Source organism: Larimichthys crocea, chromosome XXI, assembly GCF_000972845.2.
Source record: "Larimichthys crocea isolate SSNF chromosome XXI, L_crocea_2.0, whole genome shotgun sequence".
Taxonomy (NCBI): Eukaryota; Metazoa; Chordata; class Actinopteri; family Sciaenidae; genus Larimichthys; species Larimichthys crocea.
Genome location: NC_040031.1, coordinates 8564790 through 8571051, shown reverse-complemented (window position 1 = coordinate 8571051; position 6262 = coordinate 8564790). Strand labels below are relative to the sequence as shown.

At 50.7% G+C, this 6262-nt stretch overlaps 1 long non-coding RNA gene across 1 annotated transcript in view; it reads left to right on the top strand.

Moving 5' to 3' along the window:
- LOC113744238 (uncharacterized) overlaps positions 1–1812 on the top strand; it is a 1915-nt gene extending 103 nt beyond the window's left edge. The window contains exons 2-4 of the long non-coding RNA XR_003461381.1: positions 49–118; positions 347–417; positions 1111–1812. This is a non-coding gene — a long non-coding RNA (uncharacterized LOC113744238). The remainder of the gene's footprint in view (positions 1–48; positions 119–346; positions 418–1110) is intronic.
- Positions 1813–6262: the final 4450 nt, after the last annotated feature.

Genomic DNA, 6262 nt, shown 5'->3' with positions numbered 1-6262 from the left:
ATTTACTAACTTATTTGTTTTTAACTTGTTTTTTATTTGTTTTTACAGGAAACTGGTTTTTCATGTTGTGTGCATGTGGAAACATCACGTGGAGCTGCTGTGCTGATATTATCCACAGGTATGAGAGCTCCTGTTTTAGATGCAGCATGTACATTGAACATACATTAGAATGAACCTACAACACGGTACCCGTACGTTACAGTTAACCTGAGATAAATTTAAAAATGTGCAGAGGAATTAAATATATAACTCTTATTTAGTTTTAATGGAGGTTGAATGTATTAACAGCTGAGTCAGACTATGCTGAGGTGGTCATGTGACGCTGCTGTGCTGATGCTGTTCTCAGATTAAACTTCTCCCGTCTGGTTGGCGAGGAAGCAGCCGTCATCGTGGAGTCAGACCGGCTTCACCAGCAAGGTACGCTACCTTAGCATCCGACCTACATGAATTCAACAGTGATTATTAATTTGGAAGAAAATTATCTTGACCGTCACCGTGTGTGCAGCTCAACATCCGTCTCCATAGAAACCACATTTGTTTCTGAACATTTTTCCCTGCAGCGTTTTGTTCAGTGAATTTGGATGAAAACTCATAAAATAGGTCTAGTACGACGACGGTGACGTTTGAATTTGAACATCAAGACAACAGAACGACAATGAAATGCTTCATGAGTTGTTTTTTTTTTTTTTTTATGGCAAGAGTGCGTCATCTGACACAGTCACATCACACTTGGCCTCCGCCGTCTGTTATGCAAAGTGACCACACGGCCTTGTAAGATGACGTGAGCACAGCCGAGATGGTCGCGGTCTCTCTGTGCCTGCCTCTGTGTTGTGGTCACGTTTAGTGGGATACGTAGGATAAACTGACCGGTTCGTTCATGAGCCGATCGATCAGTGATTGACCCGTAAGCATCGTCCTCAAAACTGTTTGTTCAAAGTGATTTAAAGTCAAAATAATTTATCGAAGAAACAAAAACTTCATGACAAGTTGAACAAATTCTCAGAAAACTAACGTACAATGATAAAATCCTGGAACATTAAAGTTTATACAAATAAAGAAAGCTACAAATGATCCCGCTCCGTCATTCACGTTCTTTGTCGTCCTCCACAGGGTCGCCCTCGGTGCATCGTCCTGCGCTCTGCAGGCTTTGGTCGAGTGCTGACGTCCCCTCTTCTTTGGCCCATCATCATCCTCACCTGGAGCTGCTGCTGTATGATCCGACACCTCAGACCAGGACGTCTCTGAAACACCTGTATCTATGAGAACATTAAGGTCCACAGACCTTTGCTGTCTGTCTTCAACTGTGTGAGTCCTCAGTGAGTTCACTCCCTCTGTAGCCCGGTTAGTGCTGTCGGCTCTTCCTGACGTTCCCCGTGATAACAGACGGTGCTCGTGGTTTGTACAGTCTTAGATGCAGCTCTGCATCCCCGTCTCCTCCTCACGTCAGTCTTTTTTAGAGCCAACAGCTGTTCTCAAGTGTAAACAAGAGAGCTGTGTTTTTTATTGTTTTTTATTTTGAATGTGTGAACAGATGTTTCATGAAGTGTGACAGGAAAAAGTCAAATCACTGATCTCGTAGTTCAAGCAAACAAAACAGATGAAGGTTGATGTCAAACAAAGTGTTCAGAGCGCCATGACAACAGAAGAAAGCCGTCATGTTAATATTCACTGATAATCAGGCTGTCGTTATAAATAAGTTTGAATATGATTGTTCTTTTTTTTTTCTTTCTTTGCTCAGTTCATGTTCGATGTCGACACAAGTGTCAGCTGCTGAACCCCCCTCCGTTTTTTTAATCAATGAAACAAGCAAAGTCAATTTCTAGCTTCAAACAGGAGTATTACAATATTTAGAAGTAATATTCACCATGTACAATATTTAGCTGACTCAGGTGTGTGTGTGTGTGTGTGTGTGTGTGTATATAAATATTTCTTTAAAAGCTGAAGGCAGGTAAGATGAACAGATGTCTGAAGTCTTCTTAGGCTGGTTATCCACAGCTCTGACAGATCGTCAGTCTGTGAGGCTTCCTGTTGTTTTGCCGCTCACAGGCGTCATCCTCAGTTTTCCTTCCACTGACTGCTCAGTCATAGCTCCTCACTCTTGCCCTCATCGAGTGGCACAGAAATACTTTCTGCCGGTCTTTGTGATGAGCTGCCTGACCACAGCCCTCAGAGGTTTTCTGCTTTTCTGATATTTACTAAAGGAAATAAAAAGATATGAGAGGACTCTTACCGTTGGAGACTCTCCTTCCCAGGACAGGAGGTGTTCTTCCCCTTTGCTGCCTTGTCTCCCTGTCTGGGAGGGTAGACGACTCTCTGCTTGTCCTGCTCTGGCAGGTGATTCCAGAGCAGGATGAGTCCGTCTACCCTGGTGTCAGAGAGTCCCTGAAGGCTCCTGACTTCCACCAGGGCCGTGGCCAGCTTCAGGACATGCTGGTATCCAGGCTGGCCATCGGGACCCTAGATCTCCTCCCGAGGAGAAACACGATAAAGGAAGATATTATTATTATTGCTGTTACTATCATACTCATCATCTTCATCATTAGTGGTAGTTTGTCTGTGAACTCACCCCAGAGTCTGAGGAGTGCTGGGAAACAGGAGCCTGAACATCAGGGGCCAGGCTGCTCCTCTGGAACAATGAATTGAAATGGCCGTCCTCGTCCCACCTGTACAGAGGTTAGCCCTTTTGCTGGAGACAGAGGCTAGACGGACATAGGTGGAGCAGGGACTATTCCCGTCTCCTTCTGAAGGACAAACAGACGGTTTTTAGTCTCGTGAATTTAGTCACAGTCCAGATTACACGCACAGAATGTGTTTGCATGAAACTCACCACTGGGAAATCGTCCACTGGTTGAGCTCAAAGAGCTGGATTTCGGTCTGAGTTTGAGTGATTTTATTGAACACCCCCAAACAAGAGGTCCAACAGGACACAAACTCCATACACCAAAATAAAAGTGTGTGTAAATGACAAATAACAAAAAATTTGTCCTGGCCTCCTTCCTTCTTGATTTTCATCTCCTCCCTCCACTCCTCCACAGTTTTCCCGCCGACAGTGGCACAGTACGAGATTCCTTTGATGCGGGTGTGGCCAGTCTCCAGTCTTTTTAGTTGGCCACACCTGCTGCAGGTGTACTGTGCCGACTGCCGATGGGCCTTTGACTTAGGTTCCCCTGCCGCTACAGCCTCGGCCGCCTTTCTCTTCCTGAAGGCTGTTGTTCTGGGGACCCGCTGCGCTACAGGAAGAGAAGGAGGCTGAGCGGCAGGGGCAAGTGGACGAGGATGCAGAGGGAGAGCTGAGGTCCCGGGCTGGTCCACAGTGTGGCCTGGAGGAGGGGGCGGCAGTCCTTGCCCTGAGGGCCCAGGCTGCTCCTCTGGGACCTGGAAATTCTCTCCTCTGTTACTTTTATAGATTAAAAACTACTATCAACTAAACAAAAAGTGAGTAGAAATAAACTACAACAGTCAGTGATGTCTTGCACTAAAACATACATGTGATGTCTTCATGATCATAGGTGACTGTACTCTGCTCATGTTCGTTTTCTCTCTTTAGATGGAACATCCTACATTTAGGAGGAGCCCCTAATGGGACCTCCTCTGAAAGCCTCCCGGCAGTCAAGCTTGGCCCCGAGCAGCTGCTGGGGCCAAAGCCAGGGCGAAGACGCCCGAAAAGGTGGATGCGGAGGCCTGGGTCCACGTCGCCTCCGATGGTGGTGACACAAGTAACGCACCCTCGTCCCAGCCGGGGAAGGTCCAGTTTCGGGCGCTACCAGGGGAAGACCTTCCACTGGCTCCTGGAGAACGACGTGGGCTACAGCGTTGAATCTGGTCGCCTCCCACCAGAAGGAGCGAGAGAGGACGGGGTCTCAGTCCCCACTGATGGCCAACAAGGTGGATACTTGAGTCTGATTCATCCACTTCAATCCAATTTCAGTGCTGAAAGATTTAACCTCTCTTTTGTGTGATCTTACAGGACGCCTTCAACCCGTTACTCCTCAGCGTACCCTGACTTTGCGGAGGCGGTACGGGTTCCACCGTGCCTTTGAGGAGTCGCAGGGTGAGGCGCTTGTTGGGCTTTGGGGACTTCAAATTTGAGACCCTGCAGAGCCTGTACGAGTCTGGAGGACTCCAAAAGAATCCAGTTTTCCACCACCCGCCCCAGATGACCCCCCGTTCAATCACCCATCTGGCTGCTGACAGTGTACGTATGACTCCGGACGCGGCTAGATGAATCCCAAGGCCAGGATCACGTCCACCTTCGGGTCCATCCTAAAAGATGGACTCCACCAAGAAGGCTGAGTAAAGTTTTTTCTCTCAAGCTGAAGGGGGTGTGAGGCTCTGCACGCGGGCTAACGTTGGAAACTTTGTCCCCCGCCCGGTGGCGAAGAGCTCAGCCGGTACCACACATGTCTGACACGGAGCCTGGATGTACCAACGTCTGGAATGAGCCGGGCAGGTCCTCATGCAGTGTCCTCACCTGCTCCGAGGGCCTGTCATCCCATTGGCGGCCGGATTAATGAAGCTGGTACCGTCTCCGCTTTGTTTCTTTTCACCTGCAGGAGTGGGGGCAGCTCGTGGTCAGACTGGACATTTGGCACCTGATTGGGCGCTCTCGTCAGGTGTCACCAACAGAGCACACGAGCTGTACCCCTCTTTCATGAGGCAGCTGTCCCACCGCATCTTCGAGGTGGACTCGGACGATGCCCGCCGTCCACGGAGGCTAAGCGGTCCGAGCTGGAGGGGAAGCACGGGATGGTCGGCCTGACCGACCCGAGGTGGTCCGGAGATCTCCAAGAAAGTGGAGGCTCCACTGCCGTGCGGCACGCGGGGGCCAAGGAGACACGCTCCTTATCCAGGAGCTTCTTGGACACCTTTGGCGGTGAGGCAGGACGCGACAACCTGGATCCCGTTGCTTGACCTCTCCGCATCCAGGACATCTGGAGTACGCAGAGGTGCCACCAGCTGCATACAGGACCCACCGGGTGTGCAGCTTACACAGAGACCGGCAGGCTGACAAAGGGCGGAGTCAGCTTGCCAGTTTACCGCTGCGCGAGGGGCTCCACATCTGTGGAGTCCTTCCACCTCCACCGGTTTCATCCCAGGTATTGTATTATTTTTTTTTTATTATTCGCACACACCTTGCAAAGTGAACTATTTTTTCTTTCTTCCTTCCTAGGGACAACTGTTGGGAAGTACTTCCAGGCGTTCCTGGTCGATGGACTGGTGAGGTGGAACGAGGACCGCGCAGCGGCAGCTGCACCCGGTTGCAGCTGAGGGACGATGGCACCTCTCTGCACTCCTACAGTGGCCACCTCAAGCACGTCCTTAACCAGAAGAGCCAACGGGTGCTGGTCTTCAAATGGTTAAGGACTTCACCAAACCTGCCAGTACACAGGTACGTGTGGTGAAAACACTTTGTTCCAACATCCAAACTGTGAGGAAAGTCTTTGCTTCATGTTTTTTTTTTTTTGTGTGTGTGTGTGCCTGCCAGAGCGAGTTGTCTACCTCCCAGACAGGAGAGCGGGAAGAGGCTGCACAGGGGCGGTTAAGGCAGCGAAGGGGAAGAACACCTCCTGTCCTGGAAAAGAGAGTCTCCAACGGTAGAGACGTCCTCTCAGATCTCGTTTTTCCTCTAGTAAATATCGCCTGCATTAACACCGTCCTCTTTCCTCTCCTCGTCTGTCCTGTCAGCTGCCTGCTCGTGACAGACCTCGGGCCCGGCAAGCTGGCCCCACCAGCCGCCTGGTGGAGGCCATTGCAGCAGCTAGCTCTGCCGTCTCCACCCCGCAGCCACGCGGTTCGGGGGACCACAAGGACTCGGTGTTGTCCCTCATCCTCTTGGATCGTGGCCATTAGAGAGGCAGTGCTGGCCAGCCCGAGGTTGATGGCTCAGACGACATCCAGCTCTTTGAGCTAAACCAAGGACCCTGTCCCAGTGAGTTTCACGCAAAACACATTCTGTTTGTTGTGTAATCTGGACTGTGACTGAATTCAAGAGACTAAAAACTTGTCTGTGTTTGTCCTTCAGGTTCTGCCGGAGGCAGAAGGAGACTGGAGGGCTGTGCTGGAGGCGGGGACAGGCCTCTCTCTGCTCCAGCCGTGTCGGCGCACCCTCTGCCTCCGGCAAAAGGGCTGTCCTGTGTTCAGGTGGGACAAGGGTCCTTTAATTTCCAGGTCCCAGAGGAGCAGCCTGGGCCCTCAGGGCAAGGACTGCCGCCCCCTCCTCCAGGCCACACTGTGGACCAGCCCGGGACCTCAGCTCTCCCTC